At 40.9% G+C, this 22929-nt stretch overlaps 1 pseudogene; it reads left to right on the plus strand.

The window, feature by feature from the left end:
• Window positions 1–2321: 2321 nt before the first annotated feature.
• On the plus strand, window positions 2322–6262 carry LOC142442345 (acyl-coenzyme A thioesterase THEM4 pseudogene; annotated as a pseudogene).
• Window positions 6263–22929: the final 16667 nt, after the last annotated feature.

The following is a 22929-nucleotide window of genomic DNA, read 5'->3' on the forward strand; positions in this document are numbered from 1 at the left end:
TCATTTTCAGCAAGCAACATCTGCATATCACAAGCCGTCAAAAAGTCTCCCTCCAAGCCTGATGTCACGTCCTTCTCCATATAAACCAGCTTCTCTGATTATTTGCTTAGCATACAGGTTGACTAAATGTGGTGAGAGACTTTAAATCATTTCCATTTAAATCATGAATCAGTTCAAAATCATGCAGGATTCTATTGCTCTGTTCACACATTGCCCCTGGATGCCTGTACAAGATGCATATGAGCACACTCAAGTGTTCGGGGACTTCCATGCTACCCACGGTTACTCCTAGTTTTTATGATCCACACAGTCGGATGCCTTGGCATAGTCAATAAACCCAGGGAGACATTTTTCTGATATTCTCTGTTTCAGTCCCAATTCATCTGACATCAGCAATGCTATCCTTGTTTCATGTCCTCTTCTGAATCTTGCCTCGACCTCTGGCAGGTCCCTGGCAATGTACTGTTGCAGCTGTGGGATGATCTTCAGAAAAAATTTACTTGCCTATGATATCAGTGATATTGTTTTATAATTTGAACATTCTGCTGGGTCACTTTTCTTTGGAATAGGTACAAGTATGGATCTGACTAGAGGGCAACAAAAGCCAATCAACATGCTATCAAAGAGCTTCGGCAGAGTGGGTTAAATGCTGAGCGGCTTAAGTGAAAGTTCAGTGGCTCAAACTCACCAGCTGCTCAGAGAGAAAAAGACGAAGCTGTCTGTTTTGTGAAGCTTTCTGGCTGTAGGCATCCTGTGGGGCAGTTTCGCTCGGCTCCATGGGAGTGACACCATAGCAGTGCATTAATATTTTAACGTTAATATTAAAAATTGAGGCTTAAAGTGGAGTTACTTGTATGAACCTTTTATTAAGTTGTGAGGCTGCATTTAGAACCAGGTCAATCAATTCATTTCATGTCAACTCTCAAAATGTTTATTGAACATTCATTCTATTCCGGGCACTGTGATAGAAACAGGGATTTGTCAGACAACAGGGAAGATGGGGCCTCATGGATCTCATAAAGTAGGATGATTTCACTCTTTCCTTTGTAGAATACTTAAAACAATGACAACAAATCATTATATTTGTAGTTTGTATTTCTATCTTTGATCCTATCATGTAAAATGATCATGATAGAAAAATCACACCTATTTGGTAGAACTTTTCTCATTACTAGATAGGATATTAATGATATAATTACAGACCCTTTAAGGGTATATTAGTCCAGACCCTCGGATGGGTAATAAATTACTATAGACAAAACAGAATGAGTAGAGTTTTTAAAACAACATAGAGCAAATTAAAGACAAGAGAGACAGTTTACTGTGATAAGTCTCCTCAAAAGCATTTGAAAACAATTATGTCTCTTCATAGAATATTTTAAAATGCAAGTGGTTAGTAAAGTTGACCTTGGAAAGTACATTTACTTCTGAATATTGACTTAGAAAAATAACTTAAGTCAGGTGGTAAATGCTTTGACTCATGCAGAAATGCCAAGAGAATTCCACTTTGATCTTTTTTGAAGTTATCATTTTAAATCATCTTTGTTACATATCAGTGTATTTCTAAATGTAAGCTAAGATTATATGCCAAAAGGCTGCTACTTGATGGAGTCTCTTCACATTATTTAAAAACAAACAAACAACTTTTAAAATCTTGGTAAAGGAGTTCAAGCGTTTCTGCCTCTGTGCATGGAATTCAATTTCCAAACCCATATTGGTTTGCTCTTCTCTCCCTATGGATGATTTTGTATCTTCTTTTACTGTCCCCCTACCCTTGACTTTGACCAAGGTTCCTTGCAGTTTGTTACTGCTGATTGAAACTAGATTATGGGTTGAAATTGTGAGCTGATAGAACAAGAACTTGCTTAACAAACTCTCTTAAAGAAAATGTGAAGCAGATCCATATATTTATAGCATCCTCTATGCACCTAACCCTGACTTTTTGTTATTCAACCTTTCACATCTATGGCAACTGTAAAAAGATTCTCAGGGGGTACTACCGATGGTCCTAGCCAAATGAAGGGTCACAGGGTAGCCGATAGTACTTTCCATGGCCCAACCCCAAAGGATATCCTGGAGGCCTCGATAACGACTGGGTCAAGATGAGTTGCCCCCTCCTGTTTGTCCGTGGCATCTTGTCTGGTCCATGGAGCATATGGGGAAATATCAGGATGATGTGAGCTCTTTGACGGTATGGGGAGGCCAAGACAAGGTCAACGGTCCCAAGGAGGTCACTGGGGGAGGTGGAGGGAGGGGGAGAGGGAAGCAGACCACATGAGATTGCTCAGCCAAGAGGAGAGAGGACATGAGGGGGCCTGAGTATGGGCAAAGAGGAGTGGGAAAGCACTCCTACCAGCGCACCCCCTGCAGACACCACAGAACTGGAGAAGAATGATGGGGGCATGGGGAAGGTGCTGGTGTACCAGACACACACCAAGATATTCTGGGGATGTCAGAAGAGTGGTGAGTAACTGGGATGGGGGATGGAAATAAGAAGGAGCACAGCCTCAGATTCACAATGCCAATTCCACATCATGTCCTGATCTTCGGACCCTAATGACGACGACAGTGAGAAGTGGGATGTAGCCTAAGATTGAACAGAACTGTGCTTATAAAGCAGAAATATATGTTAAAATTGTTAGCTATCTCCAATGCTATTATAAGCAAAATTAGCTACTATTTACTCTAGGTATCACTTAGCGGCTGGATAGTAAATAAGGAAGACAGCCGAAGGCCAGATGCATTTGGCTTACAGTGCTGAAGAGGATGACCTACACCAGGGGCTGTCAGAGCACACAAATCTACCTTGGAAGATGCTCTTTAGAGTATGAACTTTAGATGGGTTAGCAGGAGGGATGCGTTTCTAGGAAGGGTATCGTGCTTGGTAAAATACTCAGTGAAAAAGAGGGAAAATCCCTAAGATGATGAATTGACACAATGGCTGTAACAATAGGTTCAAAGAGAGCAACAATTTGGAGGGTTGCCCAGGAGTGGAAAGTTTGGGGTCTGTTTTCCATAGGTTGTTATATCTCAAACACCAACACCTCACAAAAATGAGGGAATGTTTCCCATACGCTGTGTGATTTAGGTCACACAACTTTTAAGTGTCAGAGTGAGGATTCAAGATCAGATACACCCTGTTCTCTCCTCTGAACGTTCAAGATTCAAGAGTTATTTATTGAGTGCTTATTCTGTGGTGCAGTGACACCCCTGGGCTGTGAGAGTTTACAGTTTGGTAATAAAATCATAGGAATCGGTATTAAAGAGTGATATGTGAGAAGAGCGGTGATTAACGTACTGAAAGAGACTCTGCTCATAGAAGACAGACCAGGGCAGGAAACTCTGCCCAGCAAAGACTGTTTGGATTGAGAGAGAAAGATGGGAACATAGTTGGTTAGACTGTGGAGGCACTGGGAGAGAGTGAGAAGGCCAATTTCAAGGAGAGGACATATTATTCTAGAGTCCCAAGAGCAAAAACGAGCTTGATTTAATAGAAAGGCAGGTTGCTCCTGAACATGGGGGCTGGGCTGGAGAGGAACAATAAGTACAAAACAAGAGGGTCTTTATGTGCTTAGGACCACCTTGATGCCAAGAAAAATTTCTCTATCACGGGGTCTTCGGGACTGTAAGTAATGGGGTAATTGGCATTACAGGTCTTCTCACCCTCCAGTTCCTCAATTTTCCCAACTCGATAGCCCTGGTGGTGTAGTCCTGTGTTGGGCTGTGATCCACATGGCTGTCAGTTCAAAAACTCCAGCAGCTTGGCGGGAAAAAGACTGGGCTTTCTATTCCGGCAAACAGTCTCAGAAACCCATACGGCATGGCTGTGAGCCAGCACCGACTGGACAGCAGTGCATTTGGTTTTTATGCAGCTAACACTCCACCTGCCGTTAAACACATTTATTTTCGGTGGTTGTCTTTTATTTCTCCTCCTCTTTACTCTAATTTTTGTAACCATGTGCTCCCATTGGTGATCATTTTATTCAAGGGAACAAAAAACGGGAACAATTGGCCCTGGGAACCTTGACTGCCAAATCAGAGGGCTTCCTGAATGTTAATATCCCTGTTAAAGGAGTATGTGCTTTCAGCACTGCCCTCCTGCACACTTCATTGCCTGCTTCTACCCACTCTGTAGTTACACTTATTACAAAAACGCAGGAAACAACATGAAATGTAGGTTGTTAAGGAAATCAGCAACTAAGACCATTCAGGAATATATTGCTTAATTTTCATCATGCCTAGTGGTTATTCAAATAAGTACAATTTTCTTCATGATGTCTACTTTTGAGCGGATAGAATCCACTTATTTACCTGTAATTCCTGTTTTTAAGATGACACATACTCTGTTTTCCCTTGGGTAAATGTTAAAGGAGTGCAAAGTTATCATGTAAATCAATAGTAGCCTATGACTATCGATAGTATTGTAAATGTTCACTGCTATAGAATTGGCTCCCGGCTCACTGTCAACCTACGTTGAAAGGGACAAGGATTTCTTGATAGTCTTCCTAGTCTGAAAACCTGGAAACCACGTTGAAACCTGTTCAGCATTATGGTAACATACAACTTCCCACTGAAGCATGGTTATAGCCTGTCTATGAGGTAGACAGGCCGGGAATTCAGACCTTCAGAACAATTACACCCTGTCTCATAGGGCCACTGTGAATTGAAATCAACTCAATGGAAATTTGTTGTTGTTGTTGTTGATCCTACATGGAAGGTGAGAACTTTGCTAGTATCTTCTAGGGTTACAGACAGAAGGAATAAAATTAAACAAGGAGAGGAAAATAGTAACATTGACCCCCACCCACATTTTGGCGCCTCAAATGTTAGACTGTTTACTGAGTATATTTGATCTGCTGACTCCAAAACTGGCAACCATTTTCCCATTTCTGAGCGACAGAACATATGCCATAGACCGCTCTTCGCCCGGCTCACCCATTAAATATCAGGATATTTGATATAGGGTTAGCTACCCTGAGATAGAGGACACTCCTACTGGCTTTATTTGACGTGTTTTATATTGTACTAAATATTCGCATCAAATTACGCTTCACATGGGCAAAGACAATGGACAACGATGGGACCCTAAAATGCACCTGCAGGAGACCTGTGAGGATCAAGCCTCTGGCAGATCAGACAGAGATGATTGTAAACTTGACAATGGTGGATCGAGCGAAGGGTATCTTGTCAACTGGTCTTCCTCTTGACACATTCTCAATTTTTCCTAGATTTAAATGGTTCTTGCTTGTTTCACAATAGAGGGTCTTCTCTGGCCTATTAGAATATTGCCAGGGGTCTTTCCCTTCCATTATGTTTGTCTTTGGTATGTATCCCAGGATATGAAGCACAGAAGGGGGAGATGTATAGGAGACCCTATTCATGTCATGGCTTGTCGGGTATGGGGGAGAATGGTTGAGGGGAACTGGAGAGCAAACGGTGACTACTGGAGGGGAAAGGATAGTTGTGATGTATATATAACTTGTTAAATACAGCTGAAGTAGTTTAAGTGTATGATGTGTGAAATCGGCGGCGGGCTGGGACGCCGGCGCCTCCCCTCGGAGCCATGCTGCAGAGCCTGCGCACTGCCTGGGGCCCGCAGAGAGGTGAGCTCCTGCTGAGGTTGTTTTCTTCCAAAGAAGTCTCTGACAGACCAGTCTCTCCCCAAGCCCCGCTGGAGCAAAGAAATCAGGCTCCTCTTTGACCAGTTCAGGAAGAAATGTGAAGATGGCTCCTGGGAATGCTTGCCTTCACACCACTATCCAGCCTGAAACATCCAGAACTTGGAAACCAGTTTTACTAGCAAGCCCAGCCACTCGCTCATCAAAGGTGCAGCGGTTAGGAAAGAAGCACTGCTAGACCTGGCCAGGCTCCTCACCAGCAGCTTTGAGGATGGCCTGGGCTTTGAATACGTGATGTCCTACAGTGGTCATGAAAAGAGAATCGTGTGTTTGTTTGAAGGAGGTCCTTCCCTGCAAGGACCACCTGGACTTCTCCACGGAGGGGCCATTTCGACCACGACTGATGCTACACTGGGTATGAATGCATTGATAGTTGGAGGACTTATCATGACTGGCAAGCTCAACATCAACTTCCGAAGGCACATCCCCTGTGCTCTGTGGCTGTGATCGATAGCCAACTTGATAAAGTCGAAGGAAGGAAATACTGCCTTTCCTGTGCTATTCCAAGCGCTGATGAGAAGACCCTGCGCACAGAGGGAACAGGCTCATTTATAAAGCTGGAGCCTGGGAAAAGCTTAGTATGAAAGCCCTTCCAGTGAAATCCACACCTTTCTGCCTAACGCCCACCCTCAGCGAGGGGAAGCTGTTGGGTCCACTCGGGTCCCTTCTCACCCACTGCCAGACGAGAAGCCTGCTAACACCAACAGCGTTCCTGCACAGCCTCCAGGGACCTGGTCCCCGACCGCGTGGGCACAGAAGCCCCCCTGAGAAAGCTGCAGCAACATTCTGTGCCCCCTAAGGATGAGTATCCAGACTTCCCCCCCGAGATTTGAACCTGCTCCCTACGGTCCCGCCAGCCGGAGGTCTGCACCACTGTAGCCTGCAGGAAAAGCTTGTTATTAAAAATGTTCCTGCTCCTGCCGACATGGGCACGTGAGAAGAAAGGGGGAAAAAAGAATTCTTTGTTTGACTACAGGAGAAAAATGTTCTTAAAGGAATGAATGCCTCTGAGAAGTATTACATTCAGGAAAGGACAGAAAATAAAAGCACACTCTCATCTTTCAGAAAGAAAAAGGGAAAACCACTGCTCTCAAATCGATTTTAACTCACAGCGACTCGTTCGATCAGAGGAGGACAGCCTCTTAGGGCTTCCAAACCTTTCCATCGTTTAAAGGTGGCAGAGTGACTGGTGGCTCTGAACCAGTGATCACTGGCAGTTCAATATGTATGCGACTAGACACTATGTGTCTATATACAACTTCCCTCGGATGGCCTTTAATATTTAATTATTTTTCAAACATTTCTTATCTTTTTGTCTTATCCTGTAGTTTTGGGCTCAGAGATCTTCTCATATTTAAAGCCAGGATGGTTAATTACTAAATCGGTATAACTTAATAGCTGAAAATATCGTGGAACACCATCTCCAAGAAACTAGCAATTATGAAGTGCTCTGAATCAGCAGCCCAGATAATCCCAGAAACAGGCCTAAACTCCCACACACTAAGGAAAAACCCTTTTTTGTTGATAATCCATAGTATCATGATGTCAACTATTAGTGTTGGTATTCTTTGAAACATATATAATGACTTTTAAACATCTGCAATCTATTTGCCACAAGTGAGCACTGGAGTTTCCCTCAGGATTTTGCTTGACCATATATATTATTCAAAAAATAACAATTTATATAACTCTGTTATCTCTATTAATTTCTTTAAGAGTGATGTTGGGAAAATAAGACTTGGTATTTCCATTTTTATAGATCAGAGAAAGTGAATGACTGAGGAAAGTAACTTGTGAAATAATTTAGCAAGTTATTAGGCCTACTTTATCGTTCACAATTTATTGCTGTTGCTTTGTGATTAGCTAGCTGCCCCGTAATAGACGCCCATGTGTGCAGAGTGAAACAGCTCCCTAGAAATTTAAACAGTTTAAAATCAGATGATCTATACTCTCTCCCAAGGAGTGTCTGGGTAGGTTCAAACTGTGAACCTTTAGCTAGTAGTAGACTGGATAACAGATTGGGTCACTTAGATTTCCTAATGGATTATGAAGCTTGCTGAATTTCCCTGTTGATTGAGTCATGCCATCTCTTGCTAATTTAGTATCTCAAATTCCAAAAGGAGGAGTAATTTAAAATTTGGTTACCATTTTTCTGCCATACACAGGGGGACTTCGGAACATTTGTGGGGAAAAAAACGGAATTAAAATGTAATGGGATTTGTCTATGAAGTTCCCTAGTTTAACTCAGTCTCAACCGAGCTGTGGTGTTGCATGATTGCCAATAAAAATATGGGTCCTAATCTGCCCTCCTCCTCCTTTTTCTTCTTCTTTTCTTTACTCTTGTTAGGCGCTGTGGAGTTTGGTCCCCACGCACGGGCATTCTATGTATAACAGCACAGTAATGACTGGTCCTCCACCATGCTCATCTGTTGTTGCAGCCCCTGTGGGAATTCCTCTCCTTGTAGGCCTTCCTCTTTTCCACCGACCCTCCTAGTGATAACATGCCCAAATAATGTGAGGTGGGGTTCTGGCACCCTCTCTTCTAAGGAGCATTCTTGTTGTAGATATTCCAAGGCAGATTTATAGGTTCTACTGGCAGTCCATGGTATTTTCCATTTTATTCGCCACTATCATAATTCAATTGCATCAATTCTGCTCTGGTCTTATTGTCCGACTTTTAAATAAATGGGAGGTGACTGAAAATATTTGATTCAACATGACATCTTTGCTTTTTAATACTTTAAAGAGATTTTTTATAGGTTTGCCTAATGCAATTTGTTGGTTGATCTCTTGATTCCTGCATCCATAGGTGGTGATTGTAGATCCAAGTAAAATAAAATACTTTAAAATACCAGTCTTTTTCTCCTTTTAGGCTGATGTCGTCTGTTGTGCCAGTTGTGGAGATTCCAATTTTCCTTACACTGAGATATAGTATGTACTGAAGGCTTTAGTTTTGATCTCCATTACGAAGCCTTTCCCATTTTGTGTGTATGCTTTCAGCAAGCAAGGTTGTGACATCTGCATGTTCATTGTAGCTTGGTAATGAGTCTTCTCTTAATCCTGATGTCATGTCCTTCTTCTTACAGCCCATATTCTTGGATCATTTGCTCAGCATACAAGTTAAATAAATATGAGTGTATAAGACATTGGCACAAACCTTTCTGATTTTATATCCTTGTTAAGCATCCATTTGTTCTTGATTTCCTCTGGCCTAGATAGGTTCTGCTGGAGCACAATATAATGTTCTGGCATTTATAGTGTTAACAATGTTATCAATATTATAACAATGAATTTATATTCTTAACAATGTCAGTTATGATTTATGCAGCCGAATGTCTTTGCACATCCAACAAAACACAGGCAGCATATTCCTGGTAGCCTCTGCTTTCAGCCAAGTTCCATCTAATGTTAGCAATGTTATCTCTCATTCCATGACTGTTTGAGTTTAATTTCTAGCAATATTCTTCAATTGTGCTGCTTCAATTGTTTTTTTAATTATAGAACAAATTATGCACATTTCATAATAATATTGTTCAATTTTTTCCAAATTCTATCAGATCACCTCCTTTTAGAATTAGCACAAGTATAGCTCTTTCCAAGTCGATTATCCGGATAGCCATCTTCCAAATTTTAGGATTAAAGAGAGGAACTTCAGCACAGCTATGGTATGTAGAAATGTTTCTAATGAATTTCTGAATTGTTGGTTTTCACCAAAGCTTTCAGTGTATCTTGGACTTCTTCCTTAAATACCAATTTTTCATCATATGAGAGACCTTTTGAAGTGTTTGAATATTGACACTATTTGTGGTACAGGGACTCTATGCATTCCTTCCAAGTTTTCACCCCGGTCATTCAATATTTTGCATGTAGAATCTTTCAATAATGCATCTCAAGGCTCAAATTTTCTTCAGCTTTTAATCTTTAAAAATCCTGACAGTATCCTACTTTTTGGTTTTCTAATCCAAATCTTTGTCACTAGGAATATACTTTTGACATCCACATATTAGGTTAACTATTTCTCCAATTTTGCTCCTCCATATCTGTATTAATAACTTATGCTAGAGAAGGGAACTAATCTCAGATCCATGGGGATGGGGATGCTGAAGTGGTAGTGGGAAGGATTTAAACGCTGATGGGGTTCTTTCCTGTGCTTGTCCGTTACCTCTGCTGAGGGGCCTTCAGTCTTTTGCCTTTTGTGGCAGGTCGGGCAATGCTTTGGCTATAAGTGCTGTAAACATGGACAGCCTGAACTACAACTTGTGGGTATATTTTTAGAGTGCACTTAACTGTTCTCTCAATAAAACATTCTCTGCTTAATAACTGCGTGAATTAAGGCGTGTATCAATTTAATATTGAATTAGAAGTGCGGTGATAGGAATTATCTGTAAACCTGAAAAAAACAGTTTGCTTTTGTATGTCCCTGGTTGTCTCCCCCCCGCCCCCCCCCCAGTTGCATAGATGAATCCAGCAAAACGATTGGCTTCCCTGAGTGGGAATATTATCCTCAAGGCTTGGTGTGCCAGGATGTGCTCCACTGTCTCTTCCTCTCCTTTAATTTGCTCCCATGTTCTCTGATCAAACCTGTCCCTCTCCTGGAGCTGCAGATTCAGTGGTGTCCTCTCAAGTAAATTCTTTTGGGGGGAGGTCAGGTGTCCACATAGTTGGGATTGGGGCTGGTACCTTAGACTTCTCCACTGGTTCCCTACTCCACACTGGCATGTTGCATTCACATCTTAGAGCACTAGGTTGAAATCTGGTCACTCTTTCCTTGTGGAGATATAAACAATAACCTCCCATTTGGGTGGGTTAGTGCCCAGTGCCCCCGCTACACATTTCTTTCTTTTTTTTCCCCTTTACCCACCTCAATTTTAGTTGGATACTTTATGTATCCCTTGATTTGGTCTGGCCATACTACCTGGTCCCACCCCAGGAATGTTTGTTTACAGTAGCTTTTTCTCTATGCCTCTTTTGCATTTTATTTTTAAACCTTACCTCAGCGGACTCAAGGTGTATTTGTCCTTTTGTGCTTGCCTTACTTCGCTTAGCATGATATCCTCCACCTCTTCCCATGCAGCCATGTGCTTCATACGTTCATCACTGCTTTTCAGTGATGTGTAGTACTCCATTGTATGTATGTACCACAGGTTTTTAATTCACTTATCGTTTGATGGAAATTTGGGTTGTTTCCAACTCCTTGCAATTGTGAACTGTGCTACAATGAACATTGGAGCACAGATGTCTGGCCTTGGTTTGTTTCTCGCCTCTTCTGGGTGTATGCCCAGTAGGGGGATTTCTGGGTCATATGGTAACTCAATATCCATTTGTTTTAGATGTCACCAGATGGATTTCCATAATGGCTGTAAATATTTACAGGTCCACCAGCAGTGGATGAGAGTTGCTGTCTCCCCACAGCACCTCGAACACTTGTTGCGTTCTGATTTTTTTGAATTGGGCTATCTTTGAGGGTGTTAGTTTGTACCTCATTGTTGTTTTAATTTGCATGTCTATTTATCGCTGAAGATCGGAAGCATTTTCTCATATGTTTGTTGCCCATTCAGATTTCTGCTCCTGTGAAACTTCTGTTCAGGTCCATTGTCTACCTCCTCAGTGGGCAATTAGGTATTTTTTCTTTTTGGAAGCTAGGAGAGTATTGTAGATTTTAGTAATAAGGCCTTTGTCTGATGTGTCATGGCTAAAGATGTTTTCCCAGTCTGTGGACTCTCTTATTACTCTCTTGTTGAATTCTTTCGATGTACCTAGGTGTTTTATCTTCAGTATATCCCATTTGTCAAATAGTGCCTCCTCTGTGTTTGTGTCCTTCCATATTTCTGATAGCCTATGTATTCCCTATGCCAAAGTTTCAAGTTGGTCCCAATTCCCTCATTGATGGCCCTAATAGTTTGGGGTTTAAATTCAAGGTCTGTGATCCACCTTGAGCTTATTCTTGTGCATGGAATGAGATAAGAGTCTTGCTTCATTTTTCTGCAGGTAGATATCCATTTTTTTCCCAGCACCATTTGTTGAAGAGGGCATCTACTTCCCATTTGATATTTTTTGGGCTCTTATCAAAGTTCACTATTCTGTATGCTGATGATTTTATTTCTGGGGTTTCAGTTCTTTTCCACTGGTCTGAGTATCTGTCACTGTACCAATACCATGTAGTTTTGACAAATGGCTGTACTGTATGTGTTAAAGTCAGGTAAAGCAAGCCCTCCCGCTGCGTCCTTCTCCTTGAGGAGTTCTCTGCTCATTCTTGACTTCTTCCCTATCCATATGAAGTTGGTCATCAGTTTTTCTATTTCTTTGAAGAAGATGAGGGTAATTATGTCAGGATTACATTAAACTTATACAGTGCCTTAGGCAGACTGATATCTTTACTATATTGAGTCTTTCAATCCACGAGCATGGGATAATCTTCCATTAGCTTAGGTCACTCTTGGTTTCTTGAAATAGTGTTCTGTAGTTTTCCTCTTATATATCTTTTGTTCTTTTAGTCAGGTGTATCCCTAGATATATCAATTTGTGATTGGCTATTGTGAAGGGTCCAGCCTTCTGTGGTCTTATCTGATGTGTATAGCAGTCCGACGCACTTCTGTTTGTTGATCTTGTATCCCGCCACTCTGCCAAACTCCTCTATTGCCTTCAATACTACCTTTGTGGAACTTTTGGGATTTTCCATATATAAAATCATATCATCTGCAAATAATGATAGTTTCACCTCTTCCTTCCCAAGACGAATACCTGTGCTGTCTTTTCTTTGCTTTATGCTGTTCATTCAAACCTCCAGTGCAATATTAAATAAGAGTGGGGACAAGGGGCATCCTTGTCTGGTCCCCCTTTTCAATGGGATTGTGTGAGTCTTTTCTCCATTTACTACCGTGTTGGCTGTTGATTTTTCAAATATAGCTTGCATTGTCTTGGGAAATTTTCATTCCATTCCTTCTTCTCAAGTGTCCTAAACAACAATTGGTGTTGGATGTCGTCGACTGCTTTTTCTGCGTCTATTGATATTATCACGAGGTTCATATAGTTTTTCAAGTCAATGTGGCGAATGATACTAATGGTCTTTCATATGTTGAACTATCCCTGCATCCCTGGTATGAATCCCACTTGGTCATGGTGAATTATTTGTTTTATATACTTTTGTATTCTGTTGGCTAGTATTTTGTTAAGGATTTTTGCATTGATATTCATTAGGGATATTGGTCTGTAGTAGTCGATTCTTATGGGATCCTTACTCAGTTTTTGGTATCAAAGTAATACTAGCTTCATAGAAGTAGTTTGGGAGTTTGCCATCTTTCTCTATGTTCTGGAAGAGTTTGCATAGTATTGGTGCTAGTTCTTCCATAAATGCTCGGTAGAATTCTCCAGTGAAGCCATCTAGTCCAGGGGATATTTTGTTGGTAATCCCTTGATAGCCTTGTCTATTTCTTCTATTGCTATGGATCTGTTGAGATTCTAGATGTCCTTTGACGATAGTCTACGGAGGGATTGTTTTTCCATGAATTTTTCCATGTCTTCCAAGTTGTTGAACTCATTGCAGAATAATCCTTCATAGTACTGTGTAATTATCCTTTTGATTTCATTAGGGTCTGTTGTAATGGCCCCTCTTTCATCCCTCATTCTTGCTGTTTTAATTTTCCCCCTCCTTTCTTTGGTTAGGTTGCTAGCGGTCTGTCTCTGCTTATCCTTTCAAAGAACCAACTTTTAGCAGCATTAATTTTCCCCATAGTTTTCTTATTTTCTCACTCCTGAATCTCAGCCCTGATTTTTAGAATTTAATTTCTTTTTCTATTAGTAGGATTGACCTGCTGACTCTGCTCTAGTTGTTGTAAATTTTGTGCCAGCATATCAATCACAAATCTCTCTTCCTCTTTCAAGTGTGCATGTATTGCAATGAAAATTCCTCTGATAACTGCCTTTGCTGTGTCCCATAGCTTTTGTATATCTTGTTCTTATTCTGATTGGTTTATACAAATTTCCTAATTTTATCTCTGATTTATGCCAGCATGCACTCCTTTCACAAATGAGCATTATTCACTCTCAAATTGTTTGCTCTTGTTTTCTTTATCTTCTTTTTGTTGATTTCCAGGTTTATGGCACATTGATCAGAGAGTGAGGTCTGTATATCAATGTGCTTAAATTTATGTAGATTTGCCTTATGCCCCAGCATGTGGTTTATCTTCGAATATATGCATGAGGGCTTGCAAAGAATGAATTTTTGTGTTTAAATCAAAAGCCCTGTACATATCTATCAAGTCAAATGGTCTAATTGTAGTGTTTACATCTTTAGCCTCCTTGTTGAGTTTATTTCCCTGTGATCTATCTTTCTCAGTGAGCAGTGTATTGAAGTCACCCACTATATTTGTTGTGGCTGTGATTTCTTTTTTAATCTTTTGGAGTGATTGGTTGACGTATTCAGTGGTCTCTCATTTGGGGAATATATGTTTACAATGCTTAGTGGTTCTTTGTCTACCATTCCCTTGAGCATTATATAGTGTCCCTCCTTATCTCTCTTTATGGTTTGCTCTTTGAGGTCCATTTTATTCACGATTAGGATTGTAAACCTCTGGGTTTTTTTTTTAATTTCTGTTTGCTTAGTATGCCTTTCTCCTGCCTTTGATTCTCAGCCTATTTTTGTCTGTAGCCTTGAGATATGTCTCCTGTAGGCAGCAGATTGATGGGTTATGTTTTCTAAGCTGTTCTGCTAGCCTTAGTCTTTAATGCCTGAGTTCAGGCCATTGATATTCAGGGTTATTATCTCCATCTGTGGACTCTGTGATGTCATCTTATAACTTTTGTGTTGGATGTTTCCCTACTTTCCTTTCTCATTAGCCTGTTGTGCATGTGTGTGTGTATCATTCTTGAGTTCTTTCCATCCTTAAGCCAATGCTATCTTAGGGTCTGTTTTCTCTTTGTTTCCCTGTGGGTGAGGTTATTCTATGTGGCGGTCTCTTATTTATTCTTGGTGAGTGTTGTTCTTCTGCCCATATTGAGTCAGCAAGGATCTTTTGTAGGGCCGGGTTTCTTCTAACATATTCTTTCAGTAGTTCCTTGTCTGGGAAGACTCTTACTTCTCCATCTATCTTGATTAATAACTTAGTTGCCTTGGGTTTGCGTTGTTTTCCTTCAATTTTTGGAATATCTTATTCTACTCTGTCCTCTTCTTCATTAAGCTGTGGAAACTTTCCTCCAAGAATTCTCTTACTATTTTGCAGATAAATTCTTTGTTGTGTCTTCCTGTATAATTCTAATGTTGTTCCCCTATCATAGTATAAGAAATAGCTCTTAGGTTTTCTTCAGCTTCTCTGATGACCTTATTAGATCTTTGTTCACAGTTGTTAAAGTCTGCTTGGCTGTCCTCCAAGTCACTGGTGCTGCTCTCTGCTTCCTCCAGTGGATTCTCGAGGTCTGTGTTACTAGTTTTTGTTATCTCCTGCCTAAGCTCTTGTAGTTCCCTTTGATGTGTGGACTTTATCTCCTTTAGCATTTCATCCTTCTTCTCTATTGTTTCCCTCATATCCTATATGGCTCCAAGCAGCATTCTTAAAATTCTTTCTGTGGTAGTTCAATGTCTGCTTCCTGCTTCTTCCATGCATGTCATTATATCCAGGACATCTTACTCCATTTCCTTTTGTTTCTCCTGATTATTCGTTTAGGTCGTTGGGGCTGATGGCTGTTTGCATTGCGTTGTTGTAGAGGAGCCAGGTGCCATTTTGCAGGGAGTCAAAGAGCACTAGATATCTTTGGAAGACTTGTAGAAATGCTTCTTTTAACTGTCTACTGCTAATTTCACTATGGAATTAACCTACCTCTTTATCCTCCTGTGGCTTCCATCTTAGGGGAGTGTCCCAGAAGGCTGGTGGGTTGCCTGGTTTGGTGTAGAACACCAAGAATGGTGGGTGGAATTGCCTTGGCCAGGTAGATAACTGAGGAGGTTGAGCAGAGGTTCCTGCAAAAGCTTGGAAGCTTGATGAGTATTGGCTGAGCTGCCTTAGGTGGTGTGAGGCACTAAGATAGGTAGGCAGAAATTCCCTCAGTCACATGGGACAACAGAGGAAAAACCAGAGCTTCCTCAGCCCCATCGGCAGGAATTCTCAGGTAAGAAGTTGGGCAGAGTATCCCTTGATGGACCAACAACATATGAGAAAACGTTCCCGATCTTTAGCCATAAGAGAAATGCAAGTTAAAACAACAATGAGGGTCCACCTAACACCCTCAAAGGTAGCCCAATTAAAAAATCAGAAAGCAACAAGTGTTGGAGGGACTGTGGGGAGACAGGAACTCTCATCCACTGTTGGTGAACTTGTAAGTATATACAGTCACTATGGAAATCGATCTGGCAATATCTAAAACAGGTGGAAACTGAGTTACCATAAGACCCAGCCATCTCCCTACTGGGCATATACCCAGAAGAGGCAAGAAACAAACCAAGGCTAGACATCTGTGCTCCAATGTTCATTGCGGCACAGGTCACAGTTGCAAGGAATTGCAAACAACCAAAATTTCTATCAACTGATGATTGGATTAAAAAACTGTGGTATATACATACAATGGAGTACTACACATCACTAAAAAGCAGTGATGAATATATGAATCACATCACTGCATGGGGAGAACTGGATGAAATAATGCTAAACAAACTAAGTCAAGCACAAAAGGACAAGTACAACATGAGTTCGCTTAGGTAAGCTTTAAAAAAAATGCAAAGGGGGCATAGGGAAAAAGCTACTGTATACAAACATTCTTGGAGTGAGGACCAGGTAATATGACAATCACCACATCAAATACAGGGATACACATGGTAGACAACTAAAAAGGAGTTGAAGAAAGGAAATAACATAACAATAATGAAAAAGAAATGGGTAGCGGGGGCACAGGGAACTAACCCACCCAATGTGAGGGTATTGTTTATATCTCCACAGGGAGAGAGGGACCAAACTTCAACCCAGTGCTCCAAGATGTGAATGCAACATGCCGGCATGGAGTAAGGAACCAGTGGAGAGGTCTGGGGGGCCAGCCCAAATCCCAACTACTAAGTGGACAGCTGCCCGTCCCCCAGAAGAATTTATTTTAAAAGATGGCATTGAATATTCAGCTCTGGGAAAGGGACATGTCTGTCTGATAGGAGCACATGGGATCAGATAGGGGAAGAGGAGAGAGTGGAGCACATCCTGGCCCACCAGGCCTTTAGGATGATGATCACAATTAGAGCAGCAGTCCTCAGAGAGGGCCACATGGCCAGCCCCACTATAAGACATGACGCCCTTCACAGACCAATAGCCCTACAGGGGCCAACACCGGAGACATAGTGTGGGAATTGCACCTGATCTGATCCCGCCACACCAAGATTAGACAGTAAGGGGGTGCAACAGATCAGCAAGGGAATGGAGCGGCGAGGTCCCCAGGGAATGCTGAAAGGTGGAGTGGAAAACACTCCTAAAGGCCAACAAGTGATCCTTGAACTAACTACAAATTTTTCTTTCTTGTTGAGTTTTTTTTGGTCATTAGTTTGTTGTTGTTTTGTTGTATATTGTTACTTGGTTTTGCTCTGTCTTGTTTTGTGCATGTTATTATCTTTACAGGTCTGTCTAAATAAAATAGACTGGATGAACAATCTGGAGGAGAAAACAACAGGATTGACAGTTCTGGGGGCACATGGGACAGAGTGATTGGAGGAAAGGAAGTGGTGTTAACAAACTGAGGGACAATGGAACAACAAGTGATCCAAATTGGTGGTCAGGAGGGCGTGGGAGGCCTGGGAGGACATGATCAAGGGTAATGTAACCAAGAGGAATTGCTGAAAATTTGGTGGGAACTGAGCATGACAGTGGGACAGGAGGAAGGTCAAGGGAAATAGAAGAAAGAGCTGGGAGGCAAAGAGCATTTATAGAGGTCTAGATAAAGACATGTACATATGCAAATATATTTATGTATGAGGATGGGGAAATAGATCTATGTGCATATATTTATAGGTTTAGTATTAAGGTAGCAGAAAGACATTGGGCCTCCACTCAAGTACTTCCTCAATGCAAGAATACTTTCTTCTATTAAATTGGCATTCTATGATGCTCACCTTCCTGACACAACCGCTGAAGACAAAGTGGGTGCATAAGCAAATGTAGTGAAGAAGGATGATGGTGCTCAGCTATTAAAAGATATAGCGTCTGGGGTCTTAAAGGCTTGAAGGTAAACAAGTGGCCATCTTGCTCAGAAGTGACCAAGCCTATATGGAAGAAGCACAGCAGTCTGTGCGATCATGAGGTGTCAAAGGGATCAGGTATCAGGCATCATTAGAACAAAAAATTTTATCATAGAGAATGAGGTGGGGAGTGTGGAGTGGAGACCCAAAGCCTATTTGTCACCCACTGGAGATCCCCTGGCAGAGGGTTCTCAAGGAATAGATGAGCCAGTCAGGGTGCAATGTAGGAACGATGAAAAATACAACTTTCTTCTAGTTCCTAAATGCTTCCTCTCCACGCCACTATCATGATCTGAATTCTTCCTTGTAAGTCTGACTAGACCAGAGGATCTGTACACTGGTACAGATAGTAACTGGAAACGAACTGAATCTAGGGTGGATGTTCTCTTTAGGACCAGTGGTGTGAGTGGCAATACTGGGGGTATAGAGGCAGGGTGGGTTGGAAAGGGGAAACCGATTACTAGGATCTACATGTGACCTCCTCCCTGGGGACGGACAGCAGAAACGTGGGTGAAGGGAGAAGTTGGTCAGGACAAGATATGACAAAATAATAATTTATAAATTATCAAGGGTTCATGAGGGAGCGGGGAGCAGGGAGGTAGGGGAAAAAATGAAGACCTGATGCCAGGGGCTTAAGTGGAGAGCAAATGCTTTGAGAATGATGAGCGAAATGAATGTACAAATGTCCTTTACACAATTGATGTATGTATGGATTGTGATAAGAGTTGTATGAGTCCCTAATAAAATGATTAAAAATAATAAAAATTATTTTTCTTTTGATTAAAAAAAAAAGAATAGTTCCCAGCTGAATGTGTGCATGAAGGGAGTTGGTACCAGAGGCTGCAGTACCAAGCCATGAAGGTGGAGAAATTGAGTTCCTGGACCAGGGGAAAGAATAAACAGTGCATTTGGGCAGGAGGCTGACTTGAAGGGCTTAGTAACAGGTTCCCTAGCAGGTCAGAGACCAAGGCACTTCTTGGCCCAGAGTATGAGGACCAGACAGCGACTTACCTACTTACAGAGATGAAAAGAAGCATTGAAGACCAAAGGACGGGACCCTTATTTTTCTGCTGACTTATTATCTATTAAATTCTATAAGAACCCCCATAATTGTGAGTTTTGTCAGTGAGCTCTTCATGGTCATGGCAGCATCTTATGGAAACCAACAGAGCAACAGAGTGCCATGGATAGGATGTCGGAAGGGTTAAGGAAGAATTGGGGATGGAGGCATAGCTGACCTTTGCCTCCTGCAAACCCTCCTTTGGCACGTTTGATGTTGGATTCATCTACCTTATGGAGTGTAAGAGCAAGTGTGGTTCCTATGCCATTTTCTCACCTTCTGCAGCAGGAAGATTCTATTTTCTACAATGGGTCAAAATATGATCTGTCTCCTGGCTTACCTTTGCACCCCTTGTTCTCTTGCTACAGTGTGTCACAGAATGTTAGTAAGACAAATGCCAACTCTGAAGTATGGGGCACTTTGATTACTGTAGCAGTTGAAAAGCTTCATAGAAATTTGCTTCATATTGCCTTATCATAACACATCTAGCCGTACATTTTGTATTCTTTAAAATAATTTTTAAGTCGTTGGATAAAATTTCCTTTGGCTACTTCTCTGATAACATTTACTACATTCTTCTATGTGACAGCCTTTCTTAAATTATCCCATAGCTTCACCAAACATCTCAAGCATATCTTCCATCTGGCTCTTTGGAGTTGCTATTTTCTGTGTCTAGAAGGTAGCCCTTGTAGTGTAGTTAGTAGGTGTGTGTTGAGATGTTCACTGCAATATCAGAAGTTCAAATCTACTAGCCTCTCCACAGAAGAAAGATGAGGCTTTCTACTCCGTAAAGATTTACAGTATTGGAAAGTCACAGGGCAGTTCTATTCTGTCTTATAGCATCCCTGTAATTTAGATTCAATTTGATTGATGTGTGTTTTTTTGGGGGGGAGGGGGTCAGACTAGAAGCTCTTCTTTTACATTAGTATAGGTTCTAATCCCTCATTCTATTTGGTTTTTAACCCTATAATGCCAAGTGTGACATTTTCGTAACATATAATTAAATGTATATATTAATATAGATTGATAACCATGAAAGTAAATAATAAAAACAAAAAAAATTCCTGAAATTAAAAATTCAGGTGTTAAAGGGTTAAACAACCTTTTCTTACCTGACCACAGTGTGGGCAGTCCCTGGCTTACATCAGCTTACTTATGGAGAGCTCTGAGTGGACTTTTAATATCATGTATGTTTGCCCTTTATTTGGAGTGATGGATGGCATTCCCTACTGGCAACAATGCCTAAATCGCTGGGAAAAAAATGTTGAACCATTTCTTAGGCTAAATAAGAACCACATGAATCTGTCACAACTAACTAACAAATTCTTTTTAAAAATTTTTAATTTCTTATGGTGAATTAGGTGGAGAGTTTATATTTCTTGTTTTCAATCTTGTAACCAATGGTTTAAACTACTTATCAAATTCCCCAACAGTTTACCCTCGCCAGCCTTTTGAGATTTCTCTTCCTTCAATTTTAATTACTAAGACACAGCCAGGAACATATCTCCGTTGTAACCTAAGGACAACCTGAATATGATATGGAGGCCATGTTGACTACTGTTTCTTCGGACAGATTTGTTTTCCTTCATATCACATAACACAGAAATTCACTATATTTCTGAATGTAGTCAATTACTATCTACCCAATACTTGTCTTACACATAGTAGATCCTCAATCATTGCATATCAAATAAGTGAATAAAGACAAAATAAAATGATAAACTTATCTTATATTTGCTTCCGGAAATAATCTGAATGATATATTTTCAGCACACATTTGTTGTTGTGGTTGTTAGGTGCCACCGAGTTGGCTGGGAACCATAGTGACAAGATACAAAACACAACAGAGCACTGCCCAGTGCGCATCCTCCTTACAATTGTTCCTGTGCTTGAACCCATTGTTGCAGCCACGGTGTCATCCAGCTCCCTGCGGATATTCAGGTTTTCATTACCCTTCCATGTTACCAAACATGATGTCCTTCACCAAGGACTGGTCTCTCCTGACAAGTCCAAAGTACAAGATGAAGTCTCATCATCCTTGCCTCTGAGGAGCACTCTAGCCAGACTTCTAAGTGGGGTTTCCTTCTCAATATTCTTCTCCAGCAAATGCATTGATTCTTCTTTGGTTTTCCTTATTTCCTTATTCAATATTCAACTTTTACATGCATATGAGGCAATGGAAGATACCATGGTTTGGGTCAGGTGCATCTTAGTCTCAAAGTAGCATCCATGCCTTTCAATACGCATAAGAGGTTTTGTGCAGCAGATTTAATTAATGAAACTTGTCCTTTAAGTCCTGTACTGCTGTTTTCATAAACATTGATTGTGGATTGAAATAAGACAAAATACTTGAAAACTTAAATCTACTCTCCACTGATCATGGTGTTACCTACTGATCTAGTTGTGAGACTTTTGGGCATCTGTATATTGATTTGTAATCCATACTAAGGCTGTAATCCTTGACCTTCATCAGCAAGTGTTTCTAGCCCTCCTCAATTTCAGTAAACAAAGTTGTGTCATTTGCATATTGCAGGTTGTTAATAAGTCTTCCTCCAATCCTGATTTTTCTTGATGTAAGTCAGCTTCTCTGATGATTTGTTCAACACACAGGTTGAATAAGATTGGAGAGAGGATACAACTGTCACAAACCTTTCCAGGTTTTAAACCATGCATTATGACCTTGTTATATTTGTAAACCTGCCTCGTAATCTTTCTCAAAGTAGCATCGTCTGAATGACTTGGACGAAACATAAACTTTGGGACCTTCAGTGACTAAAGGAGCATGATTCCAAATGAGAAGACATGCTGTAAAAACCCTGTAATAAAAGGATCATGGAATGAATGAAGTATGAATTAAAAAAAATTGTAAGTCATAAAAAATGAAATAGACTCTATAAGCAGTAATATCCTAGACATTAGTTAGATGAACTGGACTGGTATTGAAAATTTTGAGTTGAAAAATCATACAGTGCACTATGCCAAGAATGATAAATTCCAGATGAATGACATAATATTAATAATAAAAAATGAAGTATTTCAAGATCAATCTTGAAGTATATTGGTGCATATGATATGATAATATCCACATGCATACCATTAAGACAAGATAATAAATTTTTATTCATATTTATGTACCAACCACTAAAAACAATGAGTGAAAAACATTGAAGAATTCTACCAAGTTGTTCAGTATGATAGTGACCAAACATATAATCCAGATGCATTGATAACTACTAGTGGTTAAAAGACTGAAGTTGAAAACAAAGAAGTAGCAGTAGTTGGAAAATATTGCCTTGGTGGTAGTAATGAAGCCTGAGTGCACATGATAGAGTTTTACAAGACCATGCATTTTCATTGTGAATATCATTTTTCAACAAATTGGACACTGTACATGTGAGTCCTGGTGGCACAGTGGTTATGCACTGGGCTGCTAACTTCAAGGTCAGTAGTTCTAAACCACCAAAGACAAGGCTTTCTACTCCTGCATGGAGCTCAGTCATTTGACTAGAACTAGGGAATGCTGCCTGGTTTAAAATCATAAAAGGTGTGTGTAAGATTTGTATCTTTTCTTCACACTTTGTCTGTATGTTAAGGAAACAATCTGGTAATCTGGGTGTGGTAGTTACCTAATCTGGTGTCAGTTTGAGGATTCAGAGTGAAGAGGTGGAGTCTAGCCTGTAACACAGGTAGTATTCTGATGACCTCATTTGGAGGCACTAAGGAGATCAATAGCTCACAGGAGCCAGGCCACATGCTCACTCCATTGGAGAATCTTTCTCTGCTCACTCCCTGAAAGATATTCCTGTGGAGGAGACACATGGAGAGAGGCTGATGGAACCAGGCTTCTGGAGCTGGAGAAGCCATGTGGAGACCCCTACCAGCGCTTACAACGCCACTGGATCCACAAGTCTTACCATCCACTGGCCTGTGATCTTCCTGCATTCGGTGTCATTGCATGTGTTTCATGAGACTGAACAGGATTTTATAGA

The sequence above is a fragment of the Tenrec ecaudatus genome, chromosome 3 (assembly GCF_050624435.1).
Source record: "Tenrec ecaudatus isolate mTenEca1 chromosome 3, mTenEca1.hap1, whole genome shotgun sequence".
NCBI classification, from domain to species: Eukaryota; Metazoa; Chordata; class Mammalia; order Afrosoricida; family Tenrecidae; genus Tenrec; species Tenrec ecaudatus.